Below are 25,904 nucleotides of genomic sequence, written 5' to 3'. Positions count from 1 at the left end.
TACTCATGTATATATCCTCATATGGAGTTAAACAGCAGCAAACACGAAAATAGAAGTGGCAACTTTTATCAAATTTTGACAATTAAGTTCTTAGAAAAAACTTCGATTAAGTTTGTAACTGAAACTATGCAAAGTAGTTTTAAATATATTTTCGAAAGAATTCGAAGGTTCGAAAAAATTTGTAAGAAATTCCAACTTTTTGTTTTCAGTATTTTGAATTTCTTGAATATGCAATTTTGCAGCGCAATCAATTTTACTCGGTTAAGGCACAGGCAAACCAATCTCAAACACGTTTTCGAAAAAATTCGAATATTTCGAACTTTTTATTTAAAGTTTTTGAAATTTTTTTAGCATGCCGTTTTGCAGCCCAATAAATTTTACTTTGTTAAAGTACAAGTTTTAGGTTTGGTCTCTCAAAATTAGCATTAATTTTTCAAAGTTTTTATTCGAATGGCGTTTTATATTTGCTTCCATACGAAGGGCGCATATAGCTTTATTTTTTATATGGAAAAAAATCTGAAACACACTGTGGACATTTTTTTTAAAGCAATGTAAATTTAGAGAGGCCTGTAACTTGTATTTCGTAAATTTTGAAATGATTGGGCTATAAAACTTCATTAAAAAAAAAAAAATTCAAACAACTTTAAATAAAAGGTCCGAAATTTCTGAATTATTTCGAAAACATTTTCGAGATTGCTGATGTTGAGGAAAATGTAAAAACTTTGCACATGACAATGGTTACTAGGACATATTCTGAATATCACTTCTTCATCAGCTTTCTTTCGGATGCTGAATTTTGAACTCGAGTTCACCTGCTTTTATACTGATGTTATGGCAAATGCCTTTATCTAATCACCCATTTTAATGCTCCACTGCACGTTTTATAATTTTTCTTTCAGTATTGCCTTTTTGTTGCTATTAATTTTTTACACAAATTGGTTTAAATATACCATATTGTTACTTAATCCCAAACAGTGCGGAATATTTTTCGTTCAACAGAACTTGATCAGTGACTTTGAATTTTTGAGCAAAGCATTATTAGCAATGCTTCGCTAATCACCATTTTTTGAGATTTGTTTTTTTTTCACTCCAACAATCGAAAATAAAATAATAAAAAATTAATTGGCGAAATGTGATAAAAATTGCTACTGCTATTTTTGTGAGCGCAGCTGTATAGCCATGTATAGATAAGAGGTAAGTAAGTGATGGCCATTGTATCGGTGTGACAATTTAAAATGCAATGTAAGCTTTATTTAAGCGAATGCGCACTCAATTGGCTAAAATAAAAAAAAAGTATCAAACAATCAGTTCAGCGTTAAGTATGTGGCCTGTGTAGGAAACACGGCCCCTTGACGTGAACTAACAACACACCGGTAGTGAACGAAAACCTGAGGAAGCGTACATAAAACAACAATCGATATTCATAAATCAGTAGTAGACACATATCGATATTAAACGATAAAAAATAAAAGCGAAATCGAAACAGATTTCACAAAAGTATGTTTAAATCGAAGAGGAAATAAAAATTTCGCTAGAGATCGGTGTTTCAATCGATACTAGTTTTTTTCGATAATATTCGATACTAGCTTTTTTTCGACAATTTCCCAATTTGGTAAAGTTTTGATTTGCGTCCATTTCTGCATTCATTGTTTGGGATATTCACAAAACTCGAAATCGAAATGCATCGATTTTTAGTTTTTTTTTATCGATTTATCGATAGTTTGCTTCTACATATATTGGTATGTATCCCTTTTAACATTTGTAATGACAAACGGTTTTTAAGGACTTCCTTCAATATCCGTGTATATCGACCGATACCTTAATCTCAATCTCAATTCAATATACATACATTTAAAAGAGCCAATGGCAGGAAATGTGGGCTCACCCCCTAATTTTTGTAGATGGATTTATAACGCGATTATCTGAACTATACCTTTTTATGGGATAGTCGTATTTTGGGCAGACTTGAAATGGACATCAAATCTAAACTTGTTGGGTAAAGTCTACAAATCAAGTATGATCGGCTCTTTATATAAGTCTTGGTATCCTACCATCAAATCTGCTGGTTTTCGAGCAGCGGCAACGTCAGCCCTGCGTTTAAGAGTGTTATCCAATTCTCCTGGCTTTTACTCCTTCATTTCTGAACTAACACTAAACTGTCGCCAATCTCTTCAAGAGATAGCCCAATATAACCGTGTACAGCCCACATGGGTACCAGTATACAGGAACATTGAGAGAAACTGCATTACAGACGAGCTCGCCAGGCATTGTACGACCAGGTCGTTTTTTTTTTGACCAAGAACATGCTTAGGTATGGCCAACACCGGGGTGAGGGACATCGCAGAAAACCTGGCCGAAATGGGGTCCTAAAGGATTTCGTCAAGCTTACACCCTAAGTAGGGATGAAATTTCCACACTTGTAGGAGTACTAACTGGACACTGCCCAGGCATACATAAAGGTTGGGAGCGCTTTGGCTACAGACGTTTTAAACAGCGTTTTTTGGGAACTCTCTTTCAGGATAATCTGCGCCAGACCGTGGAGTATTACATCAATGACTTGGTAGCCTTTATCAACTCCTCAAAACGGCTCGAAGAGGACAAGGGGTGGCGATTTTTCGTGGTATCACAACGAGCCTTATGTCACTGGTCTAAGAGAGCTCTCGGGCAACCACTTCAAACTAACCTAATATACACTTAAATAAGTATGTATATACATTTGAAAGCCTTAAAAAAATAAAGATAAGTAATAAGTGCAAAGAATAATTAAATTAAAAGAAATTCGCGTTCACCGCGCAAAGTTGCGATACTTCATTCTCACAGCTCCGCCACTCAACCAATGTGGGTGTGCGTTTGTCGCTTATGTAGCACATTTAACGAGGTTGTTAACACGTTACCAAATTTGCTTATATGCTTAAGTTACTGCGTGTGGGGAAATGTCAGAAAAAATTGTACACATCACAGCCTTGAAGAAATGCGGCTAATGTGAGAGACGCTTTAATAGTGTGACAAGCCTGCGAATACATTAAATTTACATTTCACGCAGACAATGCGCATGCGTAGCAGTTTTTGTGCGTTTTTTTGTTGCTGATTGTAGAATTTTTTTGAAATTTTTCGTTTTTATTTATTTTTTGTTAACGTTTTTGATAGTGTATAAGAATCTTGTAAGCTTTACAGAAGGAGAATTGCTTATAATTTTATACAAGCTCGCTATGACTCTCACTCCTACTCCAACTGTGGCTCCCACTCCTACTCTCACCTTCATCCCACTACCTTTCCAACTCAATCGCACCCCAACTACCACTCCAACTCGCACTTCCACTCCCACTCTCACTTTACTCGAAATCCATAAGAAATGAGCACATTTTTCACAACGAAAACAACTTTTCGATTTTCACATATTTTACTTAGTATCAATACAAAAGTAATAAATACTAATATTATTATTAAAATTTCTGAATAACAACAACAAAATCGGCATATGCACTCAAATACAAACAACAGCACAATCTTCATTTAATTTCCTATTCAATTAGCTTTATCGTCTGTTCACACCAACGACAAATATTTGCTACGAGTTTGCATAAAGAAATATTTGCATGAGCTTGTTTATTTGCAAAGTGAAAATGCCGCAACGCAGTTTTATTTATTATGGCTTATAACAATATTATGTTTTTTCGAAAGTAAGAAAATTTCACTTTTTAGTATTATTATTTTTCTACATATCTATAACGTAAAAATTTTCACAATTTGCTCTTCATTTGAGTTGGAATTTCTTTTGTTTTTAATTGAGAAAGATTCGCTAAATATCATATTTATGTAAATATGTAATAAGCAAAAAGGCAAAAAACAATTAAATTTAAAACGAATAGGAAAGCAAGTGCTTTGCACTACTCAAGCCTCAAAGTTTTGTACATATATTTATATAAGGGCTTAGTACAGCTGCGAACACGAAAATAGCAGTGGTGACTTTTATCAACTTTCGTCGATTAAATTATGTTTTTTTTTTAATTTTTGATAATTAAAAAAAAAAAAAGTTGCATGCATTTCGTTACTGCAACTATGTAAACCCATCTCAAAAACGTTTTCGAAAAAGTTCGAAAATTGGGGAAAATTTTACGAAAATTCAAACTTTTTATTTAGAGTTTTCTGAGTATGCAGTTTTGTAGCCCAATCAATTTTAGTGCAACAAAGTACAAGTTATAGGTGTCACAAAACTTGTATTGATTTTTGAAAACTTTTTTTCCGTAGAGTGTGTATATTTTCATCCGTACAAAGCTATGCTCCCATAGTTTTTTTTTTTATATGGAAGAAAATCTGAAATAACCTTCAGAAAAAAAATTGTCAAAAATCAATGTGAATTGTGTGATACCTATAATTTGTACTTTGTTAGACTAAAATTGATTGAGCTACAAAGCTGCATAGTCAAAACAATTCTAAAAACTCGAAATAAGAAATTCGGTTATTTCGAATTTTCGAAATTTTTTTGAAAACGTTTTTAAGTTGGGTTGCTTCAGTTACTAAATACACCAGAACTTTTTCCTAAATTACGGCTACCTAAAATTTTTGGTCAAGCTCAAGGCCGGATGTGTATTTTATTTTTCAATACTTCGACTTCATTCTAAAGTCATCCTCAGGATGAAGGAGAACTTAATTGACAACATTTTACAAAAATTTCCACTGCTATTTTCGTGTTCGCAACTGTACACATTTATTGAAATTTTTCCATTTAAAATTTTTTTCGTCAAGCTCACCGTTGGTTTGAAGTTAATTAATTTAGCAAATTTCGTTATGTACTTTTCGCGCCTTTTGTTTGTAATTTTCGTTTTTTAGTGTTGGGCATCTAAAGCAATTAATGCTACACTTCATTGCGCATGGCACATGGGCTCTTTTGAAGATTTAAAGAGGTATGCTGAGGTGCCTTTCAGTTATCACAAAAAATAACCACACAAATTATAAAATATCGAGAAATAAGTACTGAAATGAACATAAAAACGTTAGCTGAAAATTAGAATAATAAAAATTCTGCGGATATTTGTCAGCTTAAAGTCTTAAAAAAATAAACATTTTGCTTCAAGCCATGCAAGCGATTCCAAATACAGTTCCGGTTGTGTTCTTTCAAAATGGTTTTGATTGCGTTCCTTCATTGTACAAAACTGCTTTCGCTTTGATTTCGGCTATGATTTTTCTTTCGTTTGTCGAATCGCTTTCGAGCTCGTTTCGGTTGCAATTTTGTGCCAGCAGTTTCGTTCTAGTTTTGCTTTAAGTTCGTGATTTTTTTCGGTTTCGCCTTTTCATCTAAAGAGCTTTCGATTCTGCATTTTTATTGAATTGGTTTTGGCAAAGATCCTGTTTCGGTTTTAGTTTCGTTCCTTTTAAGTTTAGTTTTCAAATTGTTTCAGTTTCACCTTTTTTGGCACTCTATCATTGGCACATTAGTTCCGAGTTTGTTGTGGGATTCGCCCTTTTCGTTCCTTAAAACTGGTTTTATGTGTGTTCTAATTTTAGTTTCGATTCCGTTGTTAAACATTATCTTTTTATCTTTTCCGACTTTGGTTTAAATTTCGGGCTCGTTTTAGTTTCTTGTATAGGTTTCAGTTGGCATTCATTTTTTTATATCATTTATTAGTGCGTTTGTAAACTGGCTCTACTTTGTTCTACTACGTTAGTCAATGTTGGGATTATTCAAATTTTTGTTCCAAATTCGTTCTTAGTTTATTTCTGGCATTGAGTTTCGTTTCCAAAGTGTTTCGGATTCAACTTTCGGATTATTCTTCAAAGTGGATTTAGTTCCGGGTTTGGGTTCACTTTCGTTTCCGGTTTTTGTTTAAGGCTTCGTTAAAGGTTTTAATTTCTTCCATGGTTTGGTTTCAGTTCGGACATTTTTTTGGTGCAGTTTCCTTTTTAAAAGTATTTTTTTTTCACTTTTAAGTTTGTTCCACCATTAGGATTGGTTTTTTTATATTTACAGCTGTTAGATGGTTTCACCAAGAATTGGATGGGGTAACTTACTGATCCAATATTAACTTATGTACGATGAGTTTAATAGGTTAACTCATTTGCAATCCCTCTATGCTTCCTAATCACGGTTGAGCGAAATACTCGCAGAGTTTTATAAGCCTTTGCTTCGGTGCTCAACGCAGGGATGTCTTGAAGTAATTTCGAATCAATAAATGCCTGCAGCCTCCTCAAGTGATAAGTCGTTCTTTACCATAACTTGTAGACTTAAGGCGTATCGGCAAATGTTCTGAAATCTATAAATCAATCACAGACCACTATTAGAGTTATATAGCGTAATCTCTGCTTGGATTTCTTTTAATATCTTGTCCAAACAGGTAATATCTGTTTGTACTGGCCAGAGCTTAGCATCCTCCTCGTCCCTACCAGTTTTAAAATTCCTGGGGAGTTTTGGTTTAGAGCATTGGCGCCTCTTTAGTTGTTTCTCTTTAAAATTCTTTCACCGAAAATTCTTAACCTACTAAGCCAAATCGCGTTTACCTCAATTACCGCCTGTGTCACTAATTAACATTGACATCTGTTGCGCGTGTATTGCGGTTTTTTTGTTGCATAGGCCATACGAATGAGGTGACAGGCGGATAAATATGGTTAGGCAAAAACGAAAGTGTTCCGCAATAAGTTACGGTGCATTTCTTTGGTTAAGTTTTTTTGGAAATGATTTTTTTTTAGTCTTATTTTTAACAAATTTAAAAATTTAAACGGAACAAAAAATTTAAACATTTTTGAAAAATAAGGAAAGGAAAGGCTGGGAAAGGATACCTGGGGTGTTACTGTCGGCTTCATAGCATGCGTACTGCAAGGGCAGATCGACGGAAATGGCTCTCCATTCGATTGTAAAGCAAATAGAGGGGTCCCAAGAACACAAAGAGTATGCTCTGGGAGCATTTTCAGACATCGAGGGGCTTTTAACAATGTCTTACCGGGGGCAATCGAAAGAGGTCTTGGGTTTAGGAGTCGAGGCGGCTCTGGCTGAATTTATTATCAAACTTCTATGCGGCAGAATTGTCGCAGCGGAGTGGGGAGGGGCCATAATTAAGGGGAAGGTGTGCAGGGGCACGCCACAGAGGGGTGTCCTATCTCCTCTCCCCTGGGTTGTGGTAGTCAACGAGCTTCTTGTAGAGCTGGAAGCCAATGGTTGTCGGGTGGTTGCCTATGCAGATGACCTCGCTATCCTAGTCAGAATCAAATTTCTGGGCACCGTGCGCGATGTTCTGCAGGGCTACCTGGATACTGTGGCTAGGTGGGCATGTGGATTGGCGGTCAACCCGGGAAAAGCGGAATTGGTTATATAAAATGCCCGATTTCAGAACTCCCTCCATTGGAGGGGTAAGGTTGGTACTTTCTGATAGGGTTAAATATTTGGGGATTGTTTTGGACGAGAAACTGTCCTGGAGACCAAATGTGGAAGATCGGGCCAGGAAGGCCGCCATTGCCTTGTACTGCTGCAGAGGGGCTATCGGAAAGAGATGGGGACTCTCGCCAGGAGTAGTACACTGGCTTTATGAGATGGTGGTCCAACCGATTCTGCTATATGGGGTGCTGGTCTGGTGGAAAGCACTGAACACGGCGAGCACCTCCAAAATCTTAGTGTCAGTGCAATGGGCAACGTTGGTCAGGCTTCGCGATATGGGATATGGACTTTTTGTCAAGAGCTAAATTTAAGCCGCAAGTTTAAGTTGGCTGATCACTGCAGTGTATTCCAACCGGAAGTTTCTGCGATTAAGGATGCGGTGGACGGAATGCTATCCAGTGCTACTACGGTTAGGGAATTTAACATCTACTCTGATAGCCAAGCAGCTATCAAGGCCTTGAGTTCAACTACAGTGCGGTCGAGGATGGTCTGGGAGTGCCTGACCTCTCTTGCGATTGCATCGAATTATTTTACAATTAAGATTATCTGGGTCCCGGGCCATAGTGATATCCCGGATAACTGTCAATCGGATCTCTTAGCCCGCATCGGTACAACTGAACCGGATGAAGATGGTTGTGGGGATTTCAGGATCCCGCTGGCCACCTGTGGATTGCTCCTCCATAGCTGGGCCTCGAGTCAGCTCAGCAAACTTTGGGCGGACACCACGTCTTGCAGGGTAGCAAGATCTTTCTGGCCGAAAGTGGATGGCAGGAGGTCTGCAGAAATAATTGGATTCACCAAGGCTCACCTATCAATGGTCAGTGGGGTTTTGACAGGGCACTGTCCCATGGGTATTCATACGGTACGTCTCAATATACTGGAAACTCCATCCTGCTGCAGCTGTATGGAGGGTGATGAGGTGGAATTACCAAATCACTTTATGCTTGAATGCCCAGCTTTTGCCAGAACTAGGCGAAAGTACTTCGGTCGCGACTCTCTTGGATCTCCCGAGGATTTATCCAAAGTTGAGATCGGTATCATTCGGAGCTTTATCGTTGCTACCCAACGATTCTCTAAGTAGCTAGATCTAAGTCACCGTTATTTTTGGTGTATGTGGTATCACAACGGACCTTCGTGTTGTCCAAGTGAGCTATCCTCATCAGGGCAGCTACCACCTAACCTAACCTAACCTAACCTATAATGGAGTACATTTGTTTATTGTAGTTTAAAAATGGAAATAAAAATTTAGGAAAAGTTGTATGGGAAATTTTATGAAATAGCTTGTTGTTGAAAAATAAAATTCATTTTGAAATAAAGCAGAAATTTGAACAAAATATAATTTTGTATGTTTAAAATATTTAATAATTTTTGGAATCAATTTTTTAACAACCATAAATTTTGAAATTTTAAGAAAAGAGTAGAATATTTGGAAAAAAATACTGAAAAATAGTCTTTTTTAAAAATTTTATAATAATTATTACATTTGAATCTTCATTTCAAACAATTTTTGAAATATTTTTTTTTCTAAAATTTTTGAATTTGTTATGAAATAATTTGTTACTGAAAAATTTTATAAAATTTCGAATGCATTTTTTTTTAGTCTAGCGTAAGTTTGAACACAATTTTTGAGAAAAATATCATTTTTATCGTAAAAAAAAGTAAAAATGGCAAAAAGAGGTAAATAAAACAAGAACAAAAAACTCGAAGTTTTTGTAAAAATGTGTGCTTATGTTTGGAAATTCGAGAGCATAGAAAATTAAAATTTTTTTATAACAATCAACAATTAATTAAAAAAAAATGTGAGACATTTTTTTTGTTTGAAAAATTTATTTGAAATGAAATTGGAAAAACTTATTGAATATAAACGATTTAAAAAATTTTTTTAATATCTAGAAGTTTGAAAATCAAGCTAAAAGTTTTGGAAGAGGTTAATCGCCCGGAATTTTTTTTTATAGTCCAGAATAAAGTAAAATGAAGAAAAATAGAAAAAAAGCAAAACAGAACTTCCCAAGTTTTTGTACTGAGTTTTCCGTACGAATAGGGACAGCCGAAAAAGTTAGCACTAGAATTTGTTTCTGTTTAGAAACTGTAATAGCATTGAAAATTTAATTTTATTCATAACAATAAATTTTAGAATTTGAAAAAAAAAATGTTGTGTGAAATATATTTTTTGTGTTTGAAAAACTATATACATATTACAAAAAAAAAAAGCCGCAATGAAACTGAAAAAATTTAAATTGATAATTTTTTTTTGTGTTTGAAAAATGTTATAAATAAAAAAAAAAATTATGTGAAAAGGAGTTGAAATAATCTCAATTTGTATATTTTTTTTATTATAAAAGTAAATAATTTTTTTTTGACTACAATCTCTATGATTTGGCAATGCAGCTGAGGAATTGAAATCATTTTATTTGGCTATAATTTTTTCTTTGAAATTTTTAAGTTTTTATTTTAAATCATTCATAAATCTCGTAATTCCTCAAATTAATGACGCTGACTACATGAAGTCTTAACCTTCGCTTGTTTTTTTTAACGCAATTAAATTTATGAACGTTTTCCTGATTTGCGAAATCGACAAAAATTTATGAAATATTTTTTTTTAGGACTTTTTAATTGTTATTTTTGGCTTACACTTACTTGTTCGTCTTCGTTTGTTGGTTTTAATTGCGGCTCACATTTAATAATTTTTTTTTTAATATTATATTATTCTTTTATTAATTTTTTCTCGTTATTTTTTTTACTTCGCGCTTACTTTAAATCTTTATTTTTTTTCGTGCTTACTGCTTTGTTTGTTTCACATAAGGTAAAATTGCCACAGCCGGTTTTTGCGAATTATTTCTGCACTTTGCTTTTTTACGATAGTTGTAGAGGGTTTGTGTTGTTGTTTTTGTTATTACTACAGGCACGTATCTACTTCTTTATAGCGCACAGCACCAACGCGCTAGCGATCCCACTAGCACAATCTATATTTACCTCTACGCAGAGGGGGTAACTTCTACACGTTTGTTTGGTCGATTTTATATGGTTTGAATAAAAAAATTATAAAACACTGTTTGTTGTGCCTTTCATTAACTCTTTTTTTGGTTTTTAAATTTTCTTTTTATTAATTGTAATTGTAGAATTTGCACGCAAGAAAAAATTTCAATATACAACTGTTTGCGCTATGCAATGACTGAAGGCTTGGTTCACTGGCCGCAAGCGGGTAAAAAAAAATGCGCAACCAATACAGTCACAGAACAATATAAACACATACACAAACAAGAAGAAGAATGAAATGAAACTTGAAGAAGCAGCTGTGCAGAAAAAAGTTTTAATAAGCGGAATGTATAACGTGTGCGCTTAGCAAAGTTTCCGCAACCCCAGCGGTAAGCGTTTGTTTGACTAAACATGAACCAGACGAAGCGAGCAACAAAGACGAACTGAACTTGGTTGACTGGCCGCAAAGAATGTTAAGCAATACACAAGCTGTTAGCCCCCACAAGACCAACTGCTGTTGTTGCTCTTGCTGCTGGTGCTGGTGTTGCTGCCGGTTCAACTGACTGAATGAATTTTTTTGGAACTTTGTAACGTAAGCGGGCTGAAAAGGGTTGATACTAGTGTGGAACGCTATATAGTGCCGGTTAAGAATCGCGCGCGATGGTATGTGTACCGTTGTTGGTGAGATAGCAAGAGAGCACACGGGTAATTGGAGCTATAGCAAAATGAGAGTGGAGTATGGCGCTCAAGTGGCGTTTGAGTGGCGCTCGTGAGCGGCAATAATTTTTGGAGATCGGTGAGATATATGTGAAGTGGAGTAACAGTTAACAAAAAGTGTTTGACTAATTTCGAAGGGGAGAGGATGGTTGTTGTATAAATTCATTGCTTATTGCATGAAATTTATTGATGTGACGTCACATGCTATTTTCCACAGGAATTTGATTGTAAGACAGTTATTTCTTGTAACATAACGTGATGCTATCATGATCTGTGTGATTTGTTTTGGTATGAACTGCTTCTATGGAGTGTGATTTTATATGACCTGATACGACTATAATTGATCAGATATGATGTTGTGATGTAACATGTGACGTGTATGATTTATAAATGGTATTTTCATAGAGATTCTATCCACAGTCTTTATATTAACGATTAATTTCTATTTTAATATTACTGCAGGTAACGTTTAGTGGTTTGATATCATATACAAATTTATTTGCTATTGCATAACCTCATTTTATCTGACATGACATGATTTGATTTGACTTAACCCTATTCCAACTATGTTGTTAAGATGACATTGTGCCACAGGTGGCGGTATGAAATGATCTAATTTAGAGTAATTGGGTATGAAGCGATAAGATCTTAGATACACTGGTATAGTGATAATTGATACGATGCGATATTGTAAGACATGATTTATATATCGACTGCTGAGTGGAATATCACCATAACCCGGCTGCCTTTTCGAGCAACTGATTATTTCGCATTTTAACTTATTTGGTTATTTTGCACATGATAAATGTAACTGGTAGCTGGTTTGATAACAAATCATATGACATGATCGAATGTCGTGCATGCTTTGCTATGATAGATATTATCATGTCTTAAGTGTTTTGAAATCACCTCACATTATCTAATAAACTATAATTTGATGTGGGTTTTGCTATGATACGATATTGCCTTCACTAGTTTGATAAGACATCATTTGAAACGATCTAATTTGTTGTGTGCTTTGCTTTATTATGATATTGTCTTAACTGATTTGATTTGGCCTAATACATACATTAAGTATTTATTTTGGGCGTGATATCACTTCATATGAAAGGACTTAATATAATATGTACTTTACTTATTTATATCGATCTGGAATGTGAAATTTTAGAGATGATATCACTCATGGCATCATATGACGTGATACCATTGAAGAGCCACCCAGCGGGTTAGGGGATCAGAATATACCCGCGGTGGGTATGCCTGTCGTAAGAGGCGACTAAAATACAAGATTGAAGGGGCTGTGTAGCGCAACCCTTCAGGTTGCCAGCGCAATATATAGCTTCTCCAAACCCAATTGTCAACCTCACCTATCCGCGGCGAATCCTGTTTCACTAACAGACGAGGCTCTGGCGACCCCAAGCTCCTCATGGAACTTGCGGATGGGGAGGGAGGGAATGGCATGAAGGTTTAATGTGGCCACATAAATTGTTCCCGAGATGGTCGGGCTAGCACCTTAATGGTGCTATGGTACCGGAGCGTACCGGATCTGTATCCGGCAAAAGACCATCACATCGATAACACTCCCCAAAGCCTTCGGGGAGCAACCTTATCGCTACAACAAAAACATACCATTGAAGAGCACTTTAATATGATATGATGTTGTTTCAAGTGGCTTGACATGACCTATTCAGATGTATGTATACTTTGCTACGATATGATGTTGCCTCCGTTGATTTGATACGCTTTAACTAATTTGATGTGTGCTTTGCTATGATTTCATGTTGTTCTAACTGACTTCCATATGCTATCTTATCAAATTACCAAATATGACTCATGCTTCGATATCTAAACGATAATAGTTATAATTGGTTTGATATCACATCATCGGTTATGATACATCATGATATTGTCTTTGCTACATTGATATGATTACATTTGAACTAAAATATTCTAGGCTATGATATCATTCATTCGCATCCACTTAAACTTGAATTATTTTACTTGATTTGTTCTGATTTAATATGCTCTGATGAATATCATAGCATATGATGTGATCCAAATTGTTATGATAACATTCCCTGACACCTATTTAGATATCGTATTATCTAGACCAACTTCTTTCGCGGTAGTGAAAACAGGGTGTATCGTAATCAAATCATTTGGTTCACGAATGGCTAAGATAATCGGTCATAAATATAAGTTGATATGGTGATACGTTGATTCGTTTGATATGATATTGTAATATTTAATGAAACGCGGTTACTTAAATCAGCGAAATATACCATCACAACTTATCATTTCCTAAATTTTTATCAAGTGTAGTGGTGTTACTTGATGTGAATGATGGTGTTTTCTAATGTGATATGATCTTATATGATATGATCACTGAACATATTTACGCTGATGCGTATGATGTTCGCAACAGCAATTTGGCAATTGATCACTTAATGAAAATGCAAACTACACAAGATAAAAAATCTCAGAGAAGCAAGAGTTCTCACCTAGTTTCTTTTCTCAGTGTGCTCTGTATAAAGTTTTGCTTTCTCGCAAACACAACAATAGTGTATTAAAAAACAGTAGCACATTATCATGTTGGCACCACTAGCTGGACTTAAGCGCACAACTTTGCACTAATTTTACTCAGAATTATTGACTTGAACTCAGTTTGCGTTTGCTTCCAACCAGATCTCACACATTCTTATACTCTGAAGTGATCATTTATCTCATTCCTGCAAAGCTTAAGCCTGCTTATTTTCTATTTGGCTCTCAAACTACTCAGCATTCTCTCATACTTTTCTCTTTCCTTGAATTTTTGCTTTAACTGACAAAAATTGTCGCTTATGCACAACTAGAAATTAAACAATTAGAGCCGGTGTTTTTTGCAGTACCCCTCCCTTTACATTCCTCAAAAAAAGTTAAACGTTATGTTAAGCGGCCGTCGAACTACAAAATTGAAAAAATATAATCGCGCTTACATCAACTAAAAATATACCACAAATGCATATTTAGTATCTGTCTTCAAGTTAATATATCCAACCATATAGGTAAGTACATATGTATTGACAGCCAGTCAGTCAGCGAGTCTTCAAGTTCGTTCTAAAGTAATATTTGTCTTACTATGCTGTCTTGCCTTCCTTCTACCGCAATATTTTAGAGGCGCGCCGTGAAATTAATATCTTCTTTCCTTTTTGGAGCTGAGTTCTTATTTCTGTACGAAATATTAGTTAAATTGTTGCATTTTCAGCTTTTGCTAATTTTATGCTTAATTTTCTTTTCTTTTTAACTAATTCCATTACGTGTGTACTTCCGTTTAACTGACTTTTTTCCGGTTTTAACAGTCAATTTGGCTTTTTAATGTATTTGTTGTGAGTAATGTATGCATATTAATTAAAAAAAATATTTTTTTATGTAAAAATATAAGTCGTGCTCGGAAGACCTATGACCAGAAGCAAGAAGTACTTATTATTATCCAAAAATAATCAACCAAATAAAAAATATTGTTGCACATTTCATGGAGTATACTGGTTCTTGCAGACTTTGTAATGCTACCTACTTCAATAGCATCACAAGTCCTCATACACACAGTTCTTACCACTTCATGCGCACACACACGGCGAATGCTTGCATGCATTTCGTTCAGCAGCCCTACAACTTCGAGTGCGTAAACTTCTCAACCGTGTTATTATAACTTTTATTTATGTACACTGATTTTCGCTCTAGTTATAAACCTTTTTTGGTCTTCGGCAATCAATTTTTTCATATGGGAAAAGTCTACAGATACAACTGGCGTTGTTGATGTTTCTGAATCTCTAGGCGAATCCATCCGTTTTTTATTAACAACCTATTCCTCCAGTAATTTTAAGCACAAGTCAACTATTCACACATTCTATAGGTCCTTTTGTATTAAACAACTATTTACCAAATCCCGCCTTCACCTACAACGTAGATTTTTTATAAAGTATATGAGGCAGTGAAAGAAATTTCGAATGAAGCGTGGAGAAACTCTAATAAATTAACTTTAAGTCAAAATATTTTATATTATCTCAATTATGTTTTGTAAAAGGTAAAGAATTATCAACCATGATATTATAAATTCAAATAAGTTAGTGAGAGGAATGAGGCGAAGTGTCTAAATGTATAAAATGTAGATAAGCATACAACCTGATCAAAACGGAACACTATACTTCCGAATCGACCAGTTTATCACAGTTTTCGGAAAAAAAGAATGTGACTCCCCAAAATCTTTGGATTGTATGCAGGAGCATGAGAAGTTGTATAACATACAACTTTCTGTATAGTGTAAAAAAAATAAGTACTTGGCGCGATTTACCTCCGAGGAGATTTAGGCCCAGATTCTTTTCGAATTTACGTCCGTTCCTTTCTAATTTCTGAAAAAAATTTACGGGCCGGCACCTATATGTTTTATGCCGACTTCGAACGGCATCCGTACGGCAGATGAATTTCCACTGAGAAGCTTTTAATGCCAGAAATACATCCGGGGTGTTTGCCAAATCACTGCCGAGGGACGCACTTAGAAAAACTTGTTTCCAATAGTAATAAACCTTTGTCTAAATTTTCGATGTTGATTTGTCCGGGACTTGAACCCAGGACATTCGGTGTGATAGGCGGAGTACCAAAGATGGAATGCTGAGTTGATATCATTTTGCACGTGCCGTGCAGATATGAGGAACATCTCACTATGACTCAAGCAGGTTCGATAACTATACAGATGCACGTCTAGGTAAATTCACTTGACCACACCCAGAGGCAACTTTACCAGAAACAAATAATTTCAGGCTTTTCATGAGCCTCGTCGGCTGCTAATACCATCAAATTATTATTATTATCGATAGCGAATAGTTATTGTCGAGTTATCGGTTAGTTATCGGCTTATTATCGACGAGTTTAAAACCGATACGATTGTTATCGCAGATAACAAATGTGCCCTTGACTTCATATTGAAATTTTGTATCTACTTCATAACAAACCCATGTACAGTAATAAATCGATAACACGCCGATAACAACAACACTCTACTATCAGATAACTTTTTGATAACAAGCCGATACCTTTTTTATAACATTTTGGTAAAACTCGAATAGCTAATCGTTATTGATAACAAATCGATAATTTTCCACAACAAATAAATAACTTTTTGATAACAAATCGATCAGTCTTCTGTATCGAATCAATATTTTTTTTGATAACAAGTCGATAATTTTTTCATAGAAAATCGATAACACACCGATAAGAAATTGATAACATCCCTATAACAAATCAATAGCTTTTCGATAACAAATTGGTAACTTTTCGAAATTAAATCGATACATTTTCGATAAATATTCGATACTTTTCCGATAATAAATCGATAACAAACCGATAACTTGTATATAAAAAACTATTAACACTTAGATAACAAACTGGTAACATACCATCCGGTTTTGGTTAGGGCTTCTGGTTTTGATTCCGGCTTTGACTTCTAGTCTTTCTTTTCTTTTCTTTATGTTCCCTCTTATTATTTTTCCTTTTCTTTTTATTTCCTTCCGTTTCCTTTCCTTTCTTTTCTTTTCCCTTTCCCTTTCCCTTTCCTCTCCTTCCCTTTCATTTCATTCACTTTTTTCCATTTCGTTTTTTCACCTGAATAAGAACTTTAGTGTCAACACAAAATAGAAACCGAAAGTTACCTTTTATTCGAAATAACTTTCTCTACTCCAGTAAATCAAAAAATCATAGCACTTGCTAAAAAATGTACATAAACTAAAACACACAACAATAGCAAAGCTCATAAAAAACTTTAATTCGCCACTCCAGCAGCGCTGGCATATTCCAGACCGACTCTGGTTGGTGGGTCGTCTTTTTCTCCTCTTCTTTTTCCCCTTCCCTAAATTCATACTACAGCTTATTTTTCCTAATAGAAAGGGGCCACACAGTCAGCAAAATTGATTTTATTAATTTGTCAACGACTGTTTGTTGATTTTATTGCCACACAAAAGCGTATACTGTGTGCCCTACAAAATTGACAATTCAAGCAACAAAGAGACAATGTAGCAAACATACAACACAAGCATATTCGCCTTGAGAAAAGTCAATGAAAATTAATTTGTAATTTTTATTTTCACGCTAAATAATAAAACAAAATAAATTGCGTAATAAATATTTCTATTATGTAGTTACATTTATCTTTCCTTTTATAAGCGAACATTGGCTTTGTGCTGCATGCCACTGTCGCATTGCATTGCATTGCATGATGTCTCTAGCTGAGCTTTAAATAAAACAATTTTTTATTAATTACACCTTAATAATGCGCTATTCAATGAAGCTCAACTCAATGGAACTGAACGTAGTGGTTTTTGCTTTGTGTCCTCTATTCTCTTCTGGTACGATTGACTTCCCAAGTTCAATTAAGGAATTGTACGAGCGTGTGTACTTTAAAAACTTATATGTTTTAGCTTTTGCTACCGTGCAACGCAATTTATGCCACTCCCTCCTATTTCTAATTTTCAAACCATTTGTCCGCCTTTTTGAACTAAATACACTTACACTAATAAACAATCTGTGCACGCATTTATCTTCATATTTTCTGCATTTGTAAAGCATCAATTGCAAGACTTGGCTATTGGTAACCCTAATGACGCACTGATTGCTTTACGTTAGTAGCTACAGTAGATCGTAGACAAAATGGCACACACAATGTTTAGAATATTTTTCTGTGGAAGTGACTGTCCCTACAAAAAACAAATAGGAGACAGTCACGCAAAGTTCTACACAGCAGTCTTAATTGCTACCTCAAAGATGGTGGTAATCGGATGCAGAGCCGGACAGTTGTAAGCCAAACTGATACCCAAAGATGCTACTCTGCCCGATCACCATTTTCGAAATTAAATAATTTTTTGCACTGTCTATCTAATTTTCACTGTTACCCTCACTCCAAGTCCAACTCTCAACTTTCACTCTCCCTCTCACTTTTACTTTCTACAACCATTCGCTCTTCTATTGCGGTCTCTATCTCTGCTCTCTTTCTTACCAGCTAAAATTTCACCTTTCGGGAACAAATTAAGATGCAACTTAACTGGAGGACGTAAGCTGACGTTAGGTTATATGGTCGCTGCCCAGTAAAAGAATAGCTCACCTGAACGTTTTTTCTCTGGTCCTTGTTGTTACCACATTCTCTAACGGTGAAATCAGCCATTAATTATTAAACGTATACCAGCGTGGCAACGATAAAATTGCGGATAAGGCAGACATCGACTCTGGTTACCTTCTTCAGAGAATCCAATAAGTCCTGACCGAGATATTTACGCCTCGTCATGCCAAAGACTGGAGCAGAAAGAATGCGAATGATTCCACCTCGGCATCCTACATTCACCTAATGCAGTAGGGCTGTTCAGGATATTAAGGCAGTCTGCATAAAGCACAGGAGTGCTCTGTTAACAATCCATTACCATTGATAGATGATTTTTGGAGAACCTTAAAAGCTCTGCTGAGCGCTTACACTCAACCACAGGCCAGAAAGACCTCAGCATAACTTCGACAGCCTAGTAATACTTATCAAAAAGTAGACCAATTCCACTACAAGTGAGGTCAAGCAATCCCTGATAGACCACGAATTAACAGTGACAGAGTTTGACGCTGACTATCTACCTCACTTTTTTAAGCTATACAATTGCAAAGAGCTGTGATGAAATGGCGACATTCTGTGTAATACCTTTTTAAATTTCTGTGCTTAAATGTCTGTTGGCTTATATAGTTTGCACCAAAACGTTTAAGATCAGGTAGTGCGGTGGAGCACTCGTTTTCCTCTGAAGTAGAATTTGCCTTGATTTAGTGCAGTATAGGTCCTGTAGAAGAGTTTGTCTTGGTTTAGTGTAGTAGAGGTTCTATAGATTTCTTGGAAGCCACTTTGACAAACCTAGGTGGCAGTGTGATGCGTAAGCACCCTCAAGTGCCATCGCTACCACATTCTCATTTAGAACCGCCATCCTGTTACAGTCAAAACTATGTATTCCTTTATTCGTCTGCTCCATTTTCCTGACAGCCACTGTATTTATATGTACATATATCAAACATGAGGAGGCATATAAATTGCTACTTTTAAAGCTGTTGACGTATATATTTCACGAACAGTGTTTTTTGCAAACTATATTGCCCATTTGTGCTTTATTTACTCTTCATACTTTTCAATAATAAATAATTTAAAATTTCTTGTTTTTTTTTTTGTTACTTGCTGACAACTGCGTGATTTTACTTTGCTCTTTACCGCCGTTACGCTCAATTGATGTTTACTTGCGGATGACAAATATAAAGTGCAGTGATTGTCGCATAACCAAAGAGCGATCTCTACTGCGATAGCCTCAAGAGCTCCGTGTTAAAAAGTGATCGGTGGTCTTTTGCGGCACACAATTACATACATCCATATGTATATACCTATGTACATGATAGAGTGGCGTTAAAAGGAGTGACGTGATGAAATCCAATAATGGCTTTAAAATCCTTGTCGTAAACTTTGGCTAACAAGCCTCATCTGCAATGGTTCATTGAAGTCATAAACGACTACTCACGAGATCATGGGACTAAAATTTGTCACCTTGCAGGCGTGAGATCAGCTAAATTTGTGAATAGTTTAAAACCTCCCCTTGCTTGACCTTTAAAAGATAATTGGTGGACATGCCCACATAATGTCCGACTCTTTGTGTTTTCGTTGAGAAGTGTCGAGCATTTTTATGTTTTCTTTGCTTAAAAACAAGTGACAGACAACAGAACTACCATGTGATGTTACCACAGCGGAGCACCTCCTCCTCCGAAGATGAAGCTAAGGATGGTCCGATTAAAATGCTGATAAAATATTCAAAGCATGCTTCTTACAGGTTCACGGTGATTTCAGGGACCACTATATATGAGCGCACTAGTGCTATTCAATGAAGCTGGAGTTTTCGTAAGTAATAACTCAGAGCTTCCTCTGAGCAGGAAAAATAATTCAACAAATTGTTTTGGAATAAGCTTCGAGCAATAGACAGAAGAGGTAACATTCGGCAGAAAGGACGTAAAACTCCTAGACAGATGGACCCCAATAGCGAGGTAGAAACTACATCGAAATCTGCAAGTCAAATAGAGGATGTGAAAAGTGGCGATTTGACAATGACAGTAGGATATAAGCCAAAGGGAGGTAGCACTAAGATTCCGGCTTTTTGGGCGGGTCTAAATCGAGGTTAAACTAAAACACCTACTGAAAGTTATCACAAGAGTCGAGGCTAAGCAACAATCCTGATTAGTACTTTAGGAAGGTCTGTCAAGTCAGCACCATGCCTCAGAAACTCTGGGGTAAGTTTTTGCATTTTATATAATCTCTCAGCAAAGTAATGGTCTGCCGACTGAACACGTAATTTTTCTTAACTGAAATATATTTAGTACAATCTATGAAAAAACAGATGGTGCCATCGTTGGCAATCTCGGCAAGATCAACATTCTCAAAATGACATTTAAAGTTATGTAAAGAGCATTAAAGTGCAGAGACTCATATTTTATGGACTAATGGGAACTTAACAATAGACTTATTGGATTTTAGCAGGCTTAAGTAATCACATGACGAAGAATATCTACTAGGACAAACGTTTTGGCCCTGCAGGGTAGGACAGATAAGCTATCTAGCCAGTATCGTTGCTAAGCAGACTGATGGATGATAGAGTTAGGCTTTAAACCGTAGGCAAGCACATTTACAACGAAGGGCTCCTATAAGCCCGTAAATCGTGTACGGAGCTCTAAAAGTGGCCTACACTTATCGGCTATTTCAGGCCCAAGATTGTAGCGATTAGCGTTTCAAAGAAAAAAAATAGTTTGCAAAAATGAAATTTTAATAAAGACAGAATCAAACTCGTTAGCTACGAAAGCAGAGATTGTGAAATGGCCAGTTTTATAATAAATGAACAGACAGACACCAAGACTTATGATAAACGCTATAAGTGTAGAACGACACTCTGAAGCAACGGAAAAACGATCAACACATTTTTGAATTTTTGTCCTCAAGTCGATTTTTCTGCAGAAAAGACCGCTGGATTGATCGTGTCTAGAGCGATGTGCAATGAGAAAGGGAAAGCAACTTAGTACAACTTTTCTCGAAAAGCTCATTGTTTTATCAGACCATAAAATACTCTGAAAGGAAAACCTTCTGTTTTAACGACCAAACTGAAAACCCCTATCAAAAACCAGGACCTATGTTATAAAATAACTCCGTCCTCTTGGCAAATACTAGAAGCTTCCTTGGATTTAAGCCACTTGCTGCTTCCAGATCTGACAGCTGTATCACTCCTAATAGCTGGAGTCTTAGCCTGGCAAGAGCAGGGCAAGAGCACAGAACGTGCTCGATCGTTTCCTCCTCCAGGCCGCACTTCCTAAATCTGCTATCACTGACCAAGCCTAATTTAAAGGCATGTGACGCCAGAAGGCAGTGCCCAGTCATGAGTCTACAGTCCTTTCTTTTTAATGGTAGAAGCAACTTTGTTAGTCTAAAGTTGTAAGACCTGCACATAATCTTCGACACTTTACAGCCCCGCGCTTGAACACACGCCTTTCGTGCTTGGTCGATCATGTGCACCTCTCGCCTTCGCTTAATTTCGCCCAGTCTAATTGGGACGTCTACGGAGCAAGCTTCAAACAATTTGATTTAATTACAAGTACTAAGAAACTAATTTAAGCATCGTCACTAAAACAAGACAGTAATATGAAAATTTGTAAATACATACTAGAATAAAAGCACCATAAACATCTCATCATGGAACTCATTATGTTGTTGGATCATTACTCAACAGCAAACTAAAATAATATTGCGCATGCGTACACATATTAGACACACATAAACACACACACACATCACCACTTATGCTACCAATTGATTTTGATTGCAATTTGTTTTGATTGATTTACTTAGCAATCAAAGCTAAAAAAACATAAAAAATTGTGAAAAATTGTTGCTGCCACAACAGCTGCTACTGATCTCATTGCTGATCTTATTTATATTGCCTGCTATATATAAACAGCAACAAATATGTTAAACCAAATTAGTTAGATGTTGTTTGTTTGTTGCCAGCTTTACACATGTGATTTATTGTTGAGCTGCTGTATAGAGTAATGAGTTCATAGGGATTATCATGATTGGGAGATCTATTTTAGTGTTTTTTGTTTTTGAAGTATGTGAGAAACGCAGTGGGTTTGTTTTGTGCTTAAAATTAGGTGCGATAAAAAATGACTTGCGAATTTATTTTTAAAAGGGCGGAATATTAAACGATTGGTTATGAAGCCTAAACAAGTAGGTTAGTAGTGTCTTAAAACTTTTATTTTTATTTTTAGTTTCAAACTGTAATATTCAAAAGCTTCATTACGAAAATATGACCGACCTTGTAACTGAAAATATGGACGGACGAGTGCATGCCCGACGGTTGGAATCTAAGTGTTCTTTGCCCAGTCCACAAGAAGGGGGATACTGCAAAATGCACCAACTATCGTGGAATCAGCCTTCTTAATATCGCATATAAGGTCCTTTCAAGTGTATTGTGCGAAAGATTGAAGCCCACCGTGAACCGGCTGATTGGACCTTATCAGTGCGGCTTCAGACCTGGTAAATCTACCATCGACCAGATTTTCACAATGCGCCAAATCTAGGAAAAAACCCGTGAAAAGAGAATCGACACACATCACCTCTTCGTCGACTTTAAAGCCGCCTTCGACAGCACGAAAAGGAGCTGCCTATATGCCGCTATGTCTGAATTTGGTTTCCCCGCAAAACTTGTACGGCTGTGCAAAATGACGTTGAGCAACACCATCAGCTCAGTCATAATTGGGAAGGACATCTCTGAGCCGTTCGAAACTAAACGAGGTTTCAGACAGGGTGACCCCCTATCGTGCGATTTCTTTAATTTGATGCTGGAGAAAATTATACAAGCTGCAGAACTTAACCGCTCTGGAACAATATACTATAAAAGCGTGCAATTACTAGCATATGCTGATGACATTGATATCATCGGCCTAAACACCCGCGCTGTTAGTTCTGCTTACTCCAAACTGGAAAAAGAAGCGGTAAAGATGGGTTTGATGGTGAATGAGGACAAAACGAAGTACCTGCTGTCATCCAGCAAAGAGTCAGCGCATACGCGCCTTGGCAACCACGCTACTGTTGGCAGCCATAATTTCGAAATAGTAAAAGACTTCGTTTATTTGGGAACTAGCATCAACACTGGCAACAACATCAGCACTGAAATACAGCGAAGAATCAATCTTACCAATAAATGGTACTTTGGACTAGGTAGGCAATTGAAAAGTAAAGTCCTCTCTCGGCGAACGAAAATCATACTCTACAAGTCATTTATCGTACCCGTCCTGCTATATGGGGCAGAAGCATGGAGCATGACAACAGAAGATGAAGCGACTTTGGGAGTGTTCGAGAGAAAAGTTCTTCGAAAGATTTATGGACCTCTACGCGTTGGCGATGGCGAGTACCGAAGAAGATTTAATGATGAGCTGTACGAGCTATACGCAGACATCAACATAGTCCAGCGAATTAAAACGCAGCGGCTGCGCTGGCTAGGCCATGTTATGCGAATGAATGATGATGCTCCGGCCAAGAAAGTGTTTCTATCAGAACCCGCCTATGGAAGCAGAGGTAGAGGGCGGCCCCCACTCCGTTGGAAGGACCAGGTGGAAAACGATTTAAACCCCCTTGGTGTGACCAATTGGCGCCGGTTGGCGGAGCGAAGGAGCGACTGGCGCGTCTTGTTGGACGGCCATAACCGTTTAGACGGTTAAGCGCCAATTAAGGAAGTAAGTAAGCATTACGAAAATAGTGGAAGTGCGTGTGGATGGGACTGCTTACTGAGAGCAATCTTCGACCTGCCGATGTGGCCGAGCAAAGGGGCATATTCTCTCTCATTACGAAACGCTGCTGCTGATACCATAGCGAAACCGCAAAAACAAATTATACGATGAGGAGTGTAGCGCTGCCTCGGAAAAGAAGGACGCAGCGCTACACTCCTCATCGTATAATTTGTTTTTGCGGTTTCGCTATGGTATCAGCAGCAGCGTTGCGTAATGAGAGAGGCACGTATTTAGTAGGAAAAAAACGTGAAAAAGAAAGGCGTGAGTCCGAGGAGCTTCAAGTGTTGGCTGACAGCTTTTGATGTGTTCGAATGAAAAGTTTCCCTGAAAAATGTATGGTCCTGTCCGTGATACCGACGTCGCGTATCGAAGGAGGTATAATGATAAGCTGTATGAGTTTAACGCAGATATGAAGAAAGTGCAGTGAAACAGGGATAGCTTTCGTGATTTTTTACGAAACGGCCAAAGTCACTTAGGCGGTTAAGAGCAAATTAATGATGAGTATGTAGGATGTGGATGGGAAGCTGGCGTGAAAGTGGGAGTGCGAGTGGGAGTGGGAGTACAAAAGGGAGTGAGATTGGTAGTAGGATTGAAAATTGAATTGAGGGTGAGAGTAGGAGTGGGTGTGGAAGTGGAAGTATGAGTTGGAGTAGGATTGGGAGTGTGGGTGTGAGTAGGAGTTAGCGTGGGAGCGAGAGTGCAACATTTTCAGATCAAATCTTATGTGCGAGGTCTTTGCCTCTAAGAGTAACAGTTCCCGGGATGTCATGAAAAATATTTAAAAATTGTGTGACCTTACATTATGACCTCAGATTTGACCACAGGACCAGAAGTCACAACTAAGATAGTATCGAAGTAAGATTCTAAGTTCGGACAATTTAGACTAAAATATTTCCACAAACTTAGGGATGCCCTAGTGAACATAAATCACAGTCAATTAGATATATTTGAAAATAAAAAAATTGCATATAATTAATTTGTAAGTCATTCCGAGCTGCAAAAAACTCAATAAGAATGCTAAAAAATTCAAAAAAAAAAAAAAACAAAATAGCGCAAAGAAATTTTTAGAAATTTCTAAGCAAAAAACTTAAAAAAACAATACAATACAAATACAAAAAATAACGAATATCTTGTGAAAACAAAACATTTAATTTGGAACAGTACGTAGCAAGCTTTGTTCACATTTAAATTTGCATATAATAAATTATTCCACATGCAAAAGAAAGTGATCGCAGAATAGGGGATAGATCTATGCATAACAACTGGCGGCCACCGTGGTATGATGGTAGCGTGCTCCGCCTACCACACCGAATGCTCTGTGTTTACACCCCGGGCAAAGCAACATACAAATTTTAGAAATAAGGTTTTTCAATTAGAAGAAAATTTTTCTAAGCGGGGTCGCCCACCGGCAGTGTTTGGCAAACACTCCGAGTGTATTTCTGCCATGAAAAGTTCTCAGTGAAAACTCATCTGCCTCGCAGATGCCGTTCGGAGTCGGCATAAAACAAGTAGGTCCCGTCCCGCCAATTTGTAGGAAAAAATAAAAAGGAGCACGACGCTAATTGGAAGAGAAGCTCGGCCTAAAATCTCTTCGGAGGTTATCGCCCCTAATATTTTTTTTTTTTATAACAACTAAATGAAAGCGTGGACCAAAATGTCTAAAAATTACAACAACAAAAATACTGAACAAAAAAATTTTTTCAAAATGAACAAAGTCAAACGCGCACTTTAAAATACCCAAGATTATATACCCAGAGCAATGTTCAACGATTAATCAACAAATTAAAAGTTTAAAAACGTAAACTGAACACAACAAAGCGAGTGTGCACCTCTCTTACACCGCCTTAATCTTAGCAGCGTTACTTTTGCGCTTGCAGCTTTGGCTGATTTGATTTTCGTAAACTTGGCACTTTGTTCTGACCGAAGTTTGAAAAAAAGTGCCTGCTGGTGGTGCAAAGATTGGTTTAATGAAGTGATAAAAAAA

General features: G+C 36.7%; 1 protein-coding gene across 8 annotated transcripts in view; it reads right to left on the bottom strand.

The window, feature by feature from the left end:
* The window catches only part of bbg (big bang), a 753,080-nt gene that overhangs the window by 78,932 nt on the left and 648,244 nt on the right, over positions 1 to 25,904 (bottom strand). For 2 of the 8 annotated variants that reach the window (XM_067756839.1, XM_067756838.1), the window contains exon 1: positions 10,004 to 10,881. The exons of the other annotated variants lie outside the window; for them this stretch is intronic. The gene's annotated coding sequence lies outside the window, so the exon portion shown is untranslated. Of the gene's footprint in view, positions 1 to 10,003; positions 10,882 to 25,904 lie in introns of those variants that run through there. 8 annotated transcript variants of the gene reach the window in all.

The sequence above is a fragment of the Eurosta solidaginis genome, chromosome 5 (genome assembly GCF_040869045.1).
Source record: "Eurosta solidaginis isolate ZX-2024a chromosome 5, ASM4086904v1, whole genome shotgun sequence".
Classification (NCBI taxonomy): Eukaryota; Metazoa; Arthropoda; class Insecta; order Diptera; family Tephritidae; genus Eurosta; species Eurosta solidaginis.
Note: the sequence above shows the minus strand (reverse complement) of the source record. Positions and strands in the feature narration are given on the sequence as shown.